The sequence below is a fragment of the Magnolia sinica genome, chromosome 8 (assembly GCF_029962835.1).
Source record: "Magnolia sinica isolate HGM2019 chromosome 8, MsV1, whole genome shotgun sequence".
Taxonomy (NCBI): Eukaryota; Viridiplantae; Streptophyta; class Magnoliopsida; order Magnoliales; family Magnoliaceae; genus Magnolia; species Magnolia sinica.
In genome coordinates this window covers 77,322,648-77,335,600 of record NC_080580.1, presented here as the reverse complement: position 1 = coordinate 77,335,600, position 12,953 = coordinate 77,322,648, and the positions used below count along the sequence as shown (strand labels likewise).

The window sequence follows — 12,953 nt, the reverse complement described above, 5'->3', positions numbered from 1 at the left end:
GAGAGAGCTTATAACAGAGTATAATAGTGATTTTGGCACCACAAATTTAACAACAAACAAGGATATAAACTATAGCACTTACACACGTGGCTGATTCATAGGTGATCTGTAACTGCCCTTTAGCCGACCTATAAATTAGGTCAGTCTTTCAACCACTTGTGCGAGCTTAGAAGCTCTTCGAGTGCCCTTGCATTTGCATTACCGTTCTTGAAGGTCGGTCTGCTTTTGGACATAGAGGCCTTATCAGGCTCTAGTTTCCAGTAGAGTTAGTCCATTTCATAAGTCGACTTATGGACTTATAGATTTTTCCCCAACAGTGAGCCCCCCTTGCTTTCTGAATGAAGCTCGGATAGTAAGCTTGACCCTTGTTAAGCCGGGTTATGTGTGGACCAGGTCAAGCCTCGAGCCGCGATATCATTAACGCCAGGTATGATGGCCAGCACGACAATCGAAGCGTCGTCCGCCTATAATCATGACGTGTCATCACGTGGCTCGAGATCACGTGGGACGTCAAACTGTCACTTCGGTGATAGCCTAATGAGATTGTGACGCGTGGCGTCGTGCTTGTTGTCAAGGGTAAGCTACGAATTGGGTTGCGACATGTGGCGAGTTGGGGTAGCTAGAGAGGCGTTCGTATGGCGTGGAGTTAATGTGCGTATTAATCCACTGCCACGTGGCACAGCTATATAAGGAGAGCCTTAACGCGCTAGGGCTCCTCTCTTCTACGCTCCATCTTCTTCCCCCTTTCTGTTTTCCATGTTTCTCTCGCTTGCATTCCGGCGACCGTTTCCACCACACTCCATTCAAAATCTTGCCAAATCCAACTCGGGTGAGCTCCTTTCTTCCTTTCCTTTCCATTTTTTTCAATGTCCGGTTCTAGGAGCTAGCGGGAGGGGGTTTCTGGTGGCGAAAGTGGGGCAAGCAGTCACCTTAGGGTGATGTAAAACCCACCTTCGCCACTGGTAGTAATGGCGGATGCCGCTTTCCAGTATTCGTCGTTGAGGAGGGTAGAGGAGAGGTCTCCAACACAGAAACCGGTGCCCGTTGCTAGGGCACTGGACCTATCTTCCAAGCACGAGAGGGCACCTAGGACGCTAGGGTGGATGTGTCTTTGGTGACCAACCAAGTTGCTAAGGCACGCAATCTGCCTGATGACGATGAGCGAGCGAGGAAGATCTGAGGGGGCCTGTACCCTTGACTTTAATCACAAAGGAATTGGTCCGGATTAGGCTCGGGTATCACATTCCCGAGTCTGTGACTTTCGAAGTTCCTTCAGCGGACGAACTTACGGACCGACCTCCCAAAGGGGCAGTGGCAATCTTTCAAGTCACCCTACAGTGCAGCCTTCGATTTTCGCTACAGGGAATTGTTCGGCGTCTTTTAACTTGTCTTGGACTCTCCTTGGGACAGCTAACCCTGAATGGGTGAAGGGACTTATTCGGCTGTGCAGTCTTATGGGCTGAGCTGGAGCAACCCGAGCTATCAGTGGACGAGTTCCTTTACTTTTATCAGGTGAAGCCGAACACCCTTCGGCCTGGCTGGTACTACTTCTCCGCGTGGCGAAACACCGACAGGGCCCTGATAACCAACTCTCTCTCCTCCAATAAGCATTGGAGGGATAAATGGTTCTGGGTCTATCGATGTTAGGAGACGGCCGAACCATAGTCGACGCAGTCCCTCATCCCTCGAGCTTTCTCCGAACCAGGTTCGTATTGCAGTGGTTGGTCGTCCTTTGATGATCAGCTTATACTATTAACTAACCCTTATTCACTTGTCTTGTTTTAATCATTCCCAAGAATCCACCTCTGCTTGATAGCGGGTCCTTAGCTCCGATCCAGGATTTGCGAGCTCTCGACGAAGGTCGGTGATCTTAAAGGGTCCTTCTTCAACCCGAGTGACTCCTCCAAGCAGGCTTAGACTCGGTCCTCAAGGTACGACCTTTGGTAAGATCTTCAGCCAAGCTTCAAAACTTTGAGAACTTCCTTGGGTTGAAAACTCTTTCTAATGCACTCATTTCTTTATTTTTACAGAGATACCTGAGGCTTAGCCTTACATTCATCCTCCCTCCAAGGTTCGCGCGCCCCCTCGAGATGAGGCGGCGACCCCGAAGAAGAAGTGAAAACTGTTCACTCCCCAAGTATAGGGTTGTAATGTAGTAATAAACTCGGTAAGACCGAGGTCGAATCCCAAGGGACTGAAACCTGTACGTTATCTGAAAATAAATAGAACTAGAACTAGAATGAGATGAAATCTAAATTGACTGAATTTGAGGGAATAATGGTGAAATATTAATCTAAAACTTAATGAATTCAGAGGAAGGGGAAACTGGGGATTCAGAGGATCCACTTGTAGAGATCAGGGAGATCTTATGCCTGCATCAAGAATCATGGAAATCAAACTGAACTTACTTGATCTAGTCTTCACGAGATGAAAGGTATATGAATTAGAATGGATTCCATCATCAAACCATGCCCAAGAGACAAAGCAAATAACAGAATTAAACTAATTACCAACCAATCAACAATGCATGAAAGTTAGGAAGGATACCGTCATCCAACCATGCCCATGAGACGATGGTGAACAACATGGCTTCCTGACGTCATAAACATCAAAAGGAGGAAGAAATACTCAAAGCCATCGCAGATCTATTGTAATTCAGTCACAACAAACCATTAAATAAAACTGAAAGTATTCCTTTTAATTGAACTAAAATCAACATCAGTCAGTCTAGCATAAATCAAAGGCATAGAGTCAGCCCATCATGCCACAAGCTTCACCTCTTAGCCCTAGCTAAGAGGTTTAGCCTGACATGATCCGGCTAAATCTTTTAAACAAAAACATAAATAATAAAAACTAAATAAGAAAACCTCCAACTATCTCTCTCTCTTGTGCAGCCGTCTGCCTCCAAGCTTCACGTCCAAAAGCCTTCTCTGATGCCCAAAAAAACTTCTAGTTCTCTTTCTTCTCCTCTCTCTTTTATAGCAGATGAAGGTAGGCTAGCAATGCGTAAGGGCTGGAGTCGGTGCGTGCAAAAGAGCTCCTTACGCAGCATGAGAATCGACTTCCTTTCACAGTAAGGAATCGGCAGAAGAGGCGGGCCAGCTTACGTAACCAGTGATCAGAAACTTCGTGTGGCCCGCTGTTCATTTTCTGATCAATTCTGCCAGCGTGGAAGTGGATAAATCTTCCCTCTCTATCATTTAGACGGTTCAGATCATCGAAAAGATTGATGATCGTGGCCCACAACTACCCCGAATCTCCAGATTTCCCGGACGCGCGTAAGGTTCACGCAGACCTGCTGACGTGATCGGTAGGCCCCATAATGATGTTTTATGAGAAATCCACACCGTCCATTGAAATTCTCGTGTAAATCCAGTCAGGAATGAGTGGTTTTGGCAGGTTCTTGTGTGGCCCACTGGATATTGTATTCCGCCGTCCATCCTGAGTTTCGACGGTCGAAATCCGCTACACGCTGCTTCCTAGAAAAATTCCACCTAGGTCAGGGCTAGTGGACCTGTAGAATTCTGATAGACGGTCCGGATCGGACCTTCGACGCATGGTGGTGGCCCACAAGAGTCCAACTGAGACTCTGCTTCATGCCACAGGAACGTGGTTTCCTATTTTGAGCAGGAGACTCAGTCAAACCGAGTTTTAACCGGATCCCTAGTATGGCGTACCTCTCGTGCTCATGTACCTGTGTACATGCAATACACACGTGGGGTCCATAGTGATGTTCGAGAGAAATCTGCTCCGTCCATCTGTTTTGCTACCTCATTTAAGGAGTTGAAGCCAAAATTGACGCATTTCCAGATACCAGGCGGGCCCCAAATCACTGATTTATGGGCTGATCTGTCCGTTGGGCCACTTCTAGAAGGATCCAATGGCTGAAATTTAACATGTACGGTTAGTTTTTGGTCCTCGAGCCATGTATAAAGTTTCAAGCTGAACAGATGGTGAGAACCCTGTGATCTTGCATTCTGGCTGACTTTCAGGCCGCTTGAGCTTCAGTTTCTCGATTTTCGCGGATCCCTGGCGTGTAATTCTGTCGATCTTGGTCCCCTGGAGTCCGTCCCTTGCCTTTAGTGTCATCAGAGCATTAAATCCATACTTTAGGCTCTCTTTTCAGTCCAGGCTCTTAAACACACCCTGCATTATAAACACGATTAATTCAGGCCGTTAAGTAATAACATAATCGTAAATCCATGCAATCAATGGGGTCTAATATGCAATATTTGACCCTCAACATAACCCCCAACCAGTATTTTGCTAGTCCCGAGCAAAGTATGCGAAAATAAGTTGAGAATTCCAGGACAATTCGTATGAACTCGAATGACTTTTGCAAAATAATTCAGATACGAGACTGTTATGTTGCATGAATGTTGGGCCTTACTCTCTCCTAAACTCAAACACACGGTACATTTCATAATCAATTTCAAAGTATTAGTCCCTCAATTAAAACAATCCTAAACATTGAGTCCACAGGTGTATAGTGTAATCTCGGCTTTCAACATTAATACGCAACTCTCTGTTTCAGGATATCATTGGTAACCAGCAAGAGAGTCCATGATAACCAAAACTTGCCTCGAAGATCATCTTTTCATTCCTTCAGCTTTTGATTTTTTTCATTAAAAGTAATACCAAAACAAATCCTCACCTATAGGGAGCAAACCTATGGTGAAGACTGCGTACTCAAACCTTTTTACGTATTATCCGTAGGGAATGAAATCCACACGTATAGGGAGCAAACCTATAGTGAAGAGTCCTTGCCTAACCTCTTTCAACGGTATCTTTTCCTTTCAATTGATCATGACAGGCAATTTTTCAAGATGGTTCCTTCCATGCTTACTAATCACCAAATTAACCCTTCAGTATCAAACTGAAATCTTAATGTGTAAGCGAAATGTGACATGTGAAATCATGACTCAATCAATGTTTAAAACCTCTAACCATGGACTAACAATTTAAATTTAACTGTGAAATCTAATAGATAACTGAATCCAAGAGTCATAAAGTACCAACATCACGCATCTTAAAATTCTAAGTGCCCTAGATGGCCGTCAAAATCACTTCGAATTCATCAAAAATTCTAAATTTTTTTTTTTTAAAATTTCCACAATTTTTGTTCAAGACCAAGAAAATGTTGATTAGGTCACCTAATCTCTCACCCCCAACTTAAAATCTACATTGTCCTCAATGTAAAAGATATGAGCATGCAATGCACTTGGGATAACAAAAAGTAAATATGAAGTGATGGGAAGATAGTACCTGGATGATGGATCAAGAGACACTTTCCAAGAGATTGCAGCATGGGCGTCGGTCAACACGAGAGAGAAAGCAACACAAAAATAATAAAAATAAAATCTCACCTATACCACTTTCGTAGGTGCTCTCGATTACATTTAGCGTATGCAACAAGCCTTTAAACCCCTAGGTTGCCCCTAGTGGACGAGTTGTAGTCTCGTGAGGGTTTGCAGTAATGTTACCCACAAACATTGAACTAACTAATGATAAAAACGAAATGAAATGAAGAGCTGGGTTGCCTCCCAGGAGCGCTAAGTTTACCGTCTTCAACCAGACAAATAAAGCAACTACCCTAGTCCTATGAAAGCGATAAACCTACCTATACCTCCATCAGACTAGGAGATCAATCCTGGTAAACAGGAGCAGTCAGGGGCATGGACATGTCCTCTGAATCAAATTTCTCAACAAATGGTTTCAATCGATGTCCATTGACTTTAAACTCCTTGCCATTGTCGGGATCTCTTATCTCAACGGCCCCATGAGGAAAAACAGTAACAACAATGTAAGGGCCGGTCCAACGAGATCGAAGCTTACCCGGAAAGAGATGTAATCGAGAATTGTACAAAAGGACCTTCTGACCAGGCGTGAATGATTTTCATAAAATGTGTTGGTCATGAAATGCTTTCATCTTGTCCTTGTAAATTCTCGAATTATCGTACGCATCATTCCGGATTTTCTCAAGTTCATTCAATTGAAGTTTGCGTAGCGAGCCAGCGTTGTCCAGATTGAAATTAAGATTTTTGATCGCCCAGTACACTTTATGTTCCAGCTCCACAGGCAAGTGACAAGCTTTCCCATAGACAAGTCTAAAGGGAGACATTCCAATAGGGGTTTTAAAGGCAGTACGGTATGCCCATAAGGCATCGGTCAATCGGATTGACCAATCCTTACGATCAGGGTTAACCGTTTTCTCCAAAATGTGTTTAATTTTCCTATTAGAAATCTCAGCTTGCCCACTTGTCTGTGGGTGGTACGGGGTGCTCACCTTATGAGAGATACCGTATTTCTTCATTAAGCTCTCAAATGGTTTATTACAAAAGTGTGAGCCCCCATCACTAATGATGGCTCGAGGCGTTCCAAATCGAGAAAGGATGTTTTCTTTTAGGAATTTAATGACTGTGCGATGATCATTAGTTCGACACGGAATCGCTTCGACCCATTTAGTGACATAATCCACGGCGAGCAAAATATACAGATTTCCAAACGATTGGGGGAATGGTCCCATGAAATCGATGCCCCAAAGAATCAAATGCTTCAATGATAAGGATGGGATTCAAAGGCATCATATTTCAACGGACAATGCTCCCAATTTCGACAACGCTCACAAGCTTTGCAAAACTCATGAGTGTCCCTAAACATAGTGGGCCAAGAAAGCCACATTATAGAATCTTGGCCGTGGTCTTTTTAGCAGAAAAGTGACCACCACAGCTTGAGAGACAGAAGGAGATGACGCTCCGATGCTCATCGCCGTACACATCTCCTTAGGATTTGGTCCGGGCAATATTTAAATAAATAAGGATCATCCTGAAAAAGTTGTGCACCTCGGTGAAGAATTTCTTCTTATCTTGTGCATTCCAATGAGAGGAGATGACACCCTGTAGCAAGATAATTAGCAATATCAGCGAACCAAGGTGAATGGGAGACTCTGAACAGTTGTTCATCAGGGAACATGTCGTTGATATGGGTCGTCTCAAGGGAATCAGAGGTATTAAGGCGAGAAAGGTGATCGGCCACAACGTTTTCTACTCCCTTTTTATCTTTAATTTTCAAATCAAATTCTTGGAGTAGAAGGATCCATCGTATCAGGCGGGGCTTAGAATCATTCTTAGAAAGAAGATACTTCAGTGCCGCATGATCTGTATAGATAATGATCTTGGATCCGATCAGGTAGGACCTAAATTTGTCCAAGGCGAACACTACGGCTAAGAGTTCTTTTTCCGTAGTTGAGTAGTTCACTTGGGCCGGATTTAAAGTCCTACTCGCGTAATGAATGACATAGGGTCTCTTATCTTTTCTTTGGCTTAGAACCTCTCCAAGAGCATAATCAGAAGCGTCGCACATAAGCTCAAAAGGAAGGCTCCAGTCGGGTGGCTGCATGATAGGTGCAGTGGTTAACGTGCCCTTAAGCTTGGTGAAAGCTTCCTGGCATTGCTCAGTCCACTCGTACGGAACATCCTTTTGAAGAAGACTACATAAAGGACGAGAGAGGAGACTAAAGTCCTTTATGAATCGCCTGTAAAATCCTGCGTGTCCTAAGAAGGATCGCACGTCTCTGATGTTCTTGGGTGGAGGTAGGTTAGAGATAAGATCGATTTTTGCCTTATCTACCTCGATTCCCTTGGACAAGATAATATGTCCAAGGACAATTTCCTTTTGAACCATGAAATGACACTTCTCCCAATTAAGTACCAAGTTCTTTTCTTCACATCTTTTAAGCACACATTTAAGACTTTCCAAGCACTTGCGAAAGATGGACCGTAAATAGAGAAATCGTCCATGAAGACCTCTAGATATTGCCCCACCATATCAGAAAAGATACTAAGCATACATCGCTGAAAGGTGGCAGGGGCATTACATAGTCCGAATGGCATCCTTCGGTAGGCAAAGGTGCCGTAGGGACATGTAAATGTGGTCTTTTCCTGGTCTTCAAGGGTTATCTCTATCTGGTTGTAGCCCGAATACCCGTCAAGGAAACTATAATAGGAATGACTAGCTAACCTTTCCAGGATCTGATCAATGAATGGTAAAGGAAAGTGATCTTCCCTCGTGACGGTATTCAACTTCCTGTAGTCAATGCACATTCTCCAACCCATAGTGACTCTAGTTAGCACGAGTTCATTATTAGCATTGGCTATGATGGTGATTTCGGACTTCTTAGGGACCACTTGAGTTGGACTCACTCATTGACTATCAAATATAGGGTATATGATACCCACGTCCAATAGTTTAAGAACCTCGGCCTTAACCACTTCCTTCATGTTTGGATTTAGTCTACGTTGTGGTTGCCGAGCGGTTTTTGCATTATCCTCAAGATATATGCGGTGAGTACAAATCAAGGGATCGATTCCCTTGAGATCCGCTATTGTCCATCCCAGGGCTCCTTTATGCTCAATAAGAGTAAATATGAGCATACTCTCATGTTCTTTCTCCATGTGGGCAGAGATCACCACCGGGTATGTCTCATCTTAACCTAAATAGGCATATTTCAAATCAGAGGGCAAAGGTTTTAGGTCAAGCTTCGGCGGCTTGAGGTTAGATGGTAGAGGCACTACATCGGTTTGTGGCAATTCTTCAAATTGTAGCCTCCACCGGTTAACTTCAAGTACCGGTGCAGTATCAAGCAAGGCGCACATCTCCCTAATCATGTCATCATCAAAATCATGGGAGTGGGCCAGGCACGTCTCTAGATGGTCGGAGGATAAGGTCAGAGGTGTCGTATCTTCCACTAAAGAGTCAATCATGTTAATGTCGTGGAAATCGTCATCATCCTCCAAGTTTCTGCCGTTATTGAAAAAAATGTTCGACTCCAATGTCATATTCCCAAAAGACATAGTCATGACACCATTCCTGCAATTGATAATTGCGTTTGAAGTGGCAAGGAATGGGCGACCAAGGATGACGGGGATCTGAGTGCTCATGTTATTTAGGGTTCAGTGTCCAGGATGATAAAATATACAGGGTAGTAAAATCTATCAACTTGGACCAACACATCCTCAATTATCCCTCTTGGTACACGAACAGAGCGATCAACAAGTTGTAGTGTGGTTAGGGTGGGTTTTAATTCACCCAAACCTAACTGTTTGTATACCGAGTAGAGAATCAAATTGACGCTCGCTCCTAAGTCAAGAAGTGCATGATCAATTCGATGGTCCCCGATTACACATGATATGGTTGGGCTACTGGGATCCTTGAATTTCTGTGGCACATATTGCTTTAGGATGACACTCACTTTCTCGGTCAAGAAGATCTTTTTTTGAATACTCTGCCATCATTTGGTCGTGCATAAGTCTTTCAGAAATTTGGCATATGAAGGTATCTGTTTCACGACATCAAGTAGAGGAATATTGACTTTCACTTGTTTCAACACCTCTAGGATATCCTGAGAGTTAGAGAGAGGTTTTGGTGAAACCAATCGTTGGGGGAATGGAGCAACCGGCTTCTCTAGAAGTTCCGGTTCTAATTTTTGTGGGGCATCACTAGATCCATCATTATTGTCCACTTCTGGTTCTTGAGGCTTTTCGGGCCTAACCGGAAGAGTTTTATCAATGATCTTTTCACTCCTAAGAGTGGTGATAGATTTAGCGTGCCCCATCTGATTTGAAGAGCTGGGATCATTAATCTCATACTGCGGTTTAGGATTGGGGAGAAGTTGTGCAGGAAGCATCCCCTTTTCTATAATCGTCATACGAGAATCTATCTTTTGCATAAAATCTGTAATTCCCCGCATTGCCTGAGCCAGCTCTTGTATGGAATTTTGAACCGGTTCCTCTTGAGGTTTCACTTGATTTGGATTTTGATTGAAGAAACCTTGAGGGGTAGCCGTTTGTCCATTCCTCCAACTAAAGTTTGGATGATTTTTCCAACCAGGATTGTACGTATTGGAGTTAGGTCCAGTAAAAGGTCTTTGATAGTTGTTTACGGCATTAGCTTGTTCATTCAACACTCCTCGAAAGGCGGGTATTGTAGGACAATTTTTAGTTGTATGAATGTTGCAATCACAGATGCCGCAAACAATTTCATTAACCTTATCCTTCTTTCCTTCCATGGCCTCAACTTTCCTTATGAGCGTAGTCACTTTACACTTGAGATCATCCTCTTCTTTCAAGAGATATAATCCACCTTTCTCCTTTAATTGAGTCGGCCTAAACGTGGTGTTCGACTTTGGGTAATAGTCCCATGATTGTGTTTTTTCAGCAAGACTATCGAGGTAATCCCATACCTCGTCAACATTTTTATTAATGAATTCTCCATTACACATTGTCTCGACCATTTGGCGCATGGAAGATGTCAGTCCATCATAGAAAAAATTTGTAATGCGCCACGTTTCAAATCCGTGTTGTGGGCATGAACTGACCAAATCTTTGAACCTTTCCCAACATTGGAAGAATGTTTCATCTTCCTTTTGGGCAAAGTTCATGATTGCTTTTCTGAGGGTAATCGTTTTATGATGTGGGAAAAAAATTTATGAATTCCCTTGGCATGTCGCTCCATGTGCCAATGGATCTAGGACGCGTGAATGTAACCACGTCTTAGCGTTCTCTTTTAAGGAAAATGGAAAGAGTTTCACTGATTGTATCCTCGGATACATTAGGAAAATATAATGTAGCTATAATCTCATCGAACTCTTTCAAATGAAAATATGGACTTTCTTATTCAAGTCCATAGAATTTGGGAAGGAGTTGGATAACTCCTGGCTTGATGTCCATTTGTCCTGTGTTTTCAGGAAAAATCATGCATGAGGGCGTACTCACTCCGGCCGGTTGTAGATAATCTCGTAAAGTACTAGGCGGGGGTGTCTGATGCACCTCGTTCTCATCTTGGGTATCCTCCACCCTGGGTGGAAGTAGAGGAGGTTGGTCTTCAACCATAACTTCAATTAACTCAGGGGATTTCGAGTGGTGTCTAGTCATGCGATGGATAGTCAACCCCTCAACCAATCCTCCTTCAACTCAAGAGACGTCGAGTATTGTCACGGGCCCACTTGGGCATGAAACACTCACACCCTCAATTAAATTCAAAACCTAATCCTAAGAAAAGAAAAGAAAATCTAGAAAGAAAGGGAGAGTTGGAAAAAATTACCAAATTGGAGTCCCTAAGTTAAAAACCGCAAAATAAAATAAAATAAGTTAGATTCTAAAAGGAGAGGAACAATCCTTTAAAAGAAATATAGCAGAGTAACTGATTTCTAAAAGAAAGAATTCCTAAAAGAAAGTAGAAATTTCTAAAATAAATTGGGAAAGTCCTAAACTAGAAAGTAAATTACTAAAAGAGAATTGAAAAATAGAAAGTAGAGAGAAAGAACTCACCAAATTAGAAATTTCTATCTTAAAGGCCTACAGAATAGGAAAGTTAGTTTCTAAACAAAAATTCTATAAGTAAAAAATTAGGAAACAAAATTAGATTCTAAAAGAGTTAGAATTAGAAAGTTACTAAAAATAAAATAGAAAGTTAATTTCTTAAAAGGAAAACAGGTTAGTTTCTAAAAATAAAATAATAGTTCTTAAAAATAAAAATAAAAACCTTTAACCTAAAGTTAGTAAAATCCTAATCCTAACCTAATTCTAAAACTAATTAATTTCAGAAAACGTAACCGTCAATCCCCGGCAACGGCGCCAAAAACTTGTTCACTCCCTAAGTATAGGGTTGCGATGTAGTACTAAACTTGGTGAGACCAAGGTCGAATCCCAAGGGACTAAAAATTGTAAGTTATCTGAAACTAAGTAGAACTAGAACTAGACTAAGATAATATCTAATTCGAATGAATTTGAGGGAATAATGGTGAAATATTTATCTAAAATTTAGAGAATTCAGAAGAAGGAAACTAGGAATTCAAAGGATCCACTTGCAGAGATCAGGGAGATCTTATGCTTAATTCAAGAATCATGGAAATCAAACTGAACTTACTTGATCTAGTCTTCACAAGATGAAATGTATATGAATTAGAATGGATTTCATCATCAAACCATGCCCAGGAGACAAAGCAAACAACAGAATTAAACTAATTACCAACCAATCAACAATGCATGAAAGTTAGGAAGGATACCGTCATCCAACCATGCCCATGAGACGATGGTGAACAACATGGCTTCCTGACGTCATAAACATCAAAAGGAGGAAGAAATGCTCAAAGCCATCGCAGATCTATTATAATTTCAGTCACAACAAACCATTAAATAAAACTGAAAGTATTCCTTTTAATTGAACTAAAATCAACATCTGTCAGTCTAGCATAAATCAAAGGCATAGCAAAATTCTCCCATCCCGCTACAGGCTTCACCTCTTAGCCCTAGCTAAGAGGTTTAGCCTGACATGATCCGGCTAAATCTTTTAAACAGAAACATAAATAATAAAAACTAAATAGGAAAACCTCCAACTATCTCTCTCGCTTGTGCAGCCGTCTGCCTTTAAGCTTCACGTCCAAAGCCTTCTCTGATGCCCAAAAAAACTTCTAGTTCTCTTTCTTCTCCTCTCTCTTTTGTAGCTGATGAAGGTAGGCTAGCAATGCGTAAGGGCTGGAGTCGGTGCGTGCAGAAGAGCTCCTTACGCAGCATGAGAATCGACTTCCTTTCACAGCAAGGAATCGGCAGAAGAGGCGGGCCACCTTACGTAGCCAGTGATCAGAAACTTCGTGTGGCCCGCTGTTCATTTTCTGATCAATTCTGCCAGCGTGGAAGTGGATGAATCTACCCTCTCTATCATTTAGACGGTTCAGATCATCGAAAAGATTGATGATCGTGGCCCACAACTCCCCCGAATCTCTGAATTTCCCAGACGCGCGTAAGGGTCACGCCGACCTGCTGACGTGATCGGTAGGCCCCATAGTGATGTTTTATGAGAAATCCACACCGTCTATTGAAATCCTCGTGAAAATCCAGTCATGGACGAGTGGTTTTTGCAGGTTCTTGTGTGGCCCACAGAATAGTTTGCTCTGC

The 12,953-nt window shown here is 42.5% G+C and overlaps 1 non-coding gene across 1 annotated transcript; it reads left to right on the top strand.

The window, feature by feature from the left end:
* Positions 1 to 10,349: 10,349 nt before the first annotated feature.
* LOC131254403 (small nucleolar RNA R71) lies at positions 10,350 to 10,456 on the top strand. Its single transcript, XR_009175519.1, has one exon. It is a non-coding gene; the product is annotated as a small nucleolar RNA R71 (small nucleolar RNA).
* Positions 10,457 to 12,953: the final 2,497 nt, after the last annotated feature.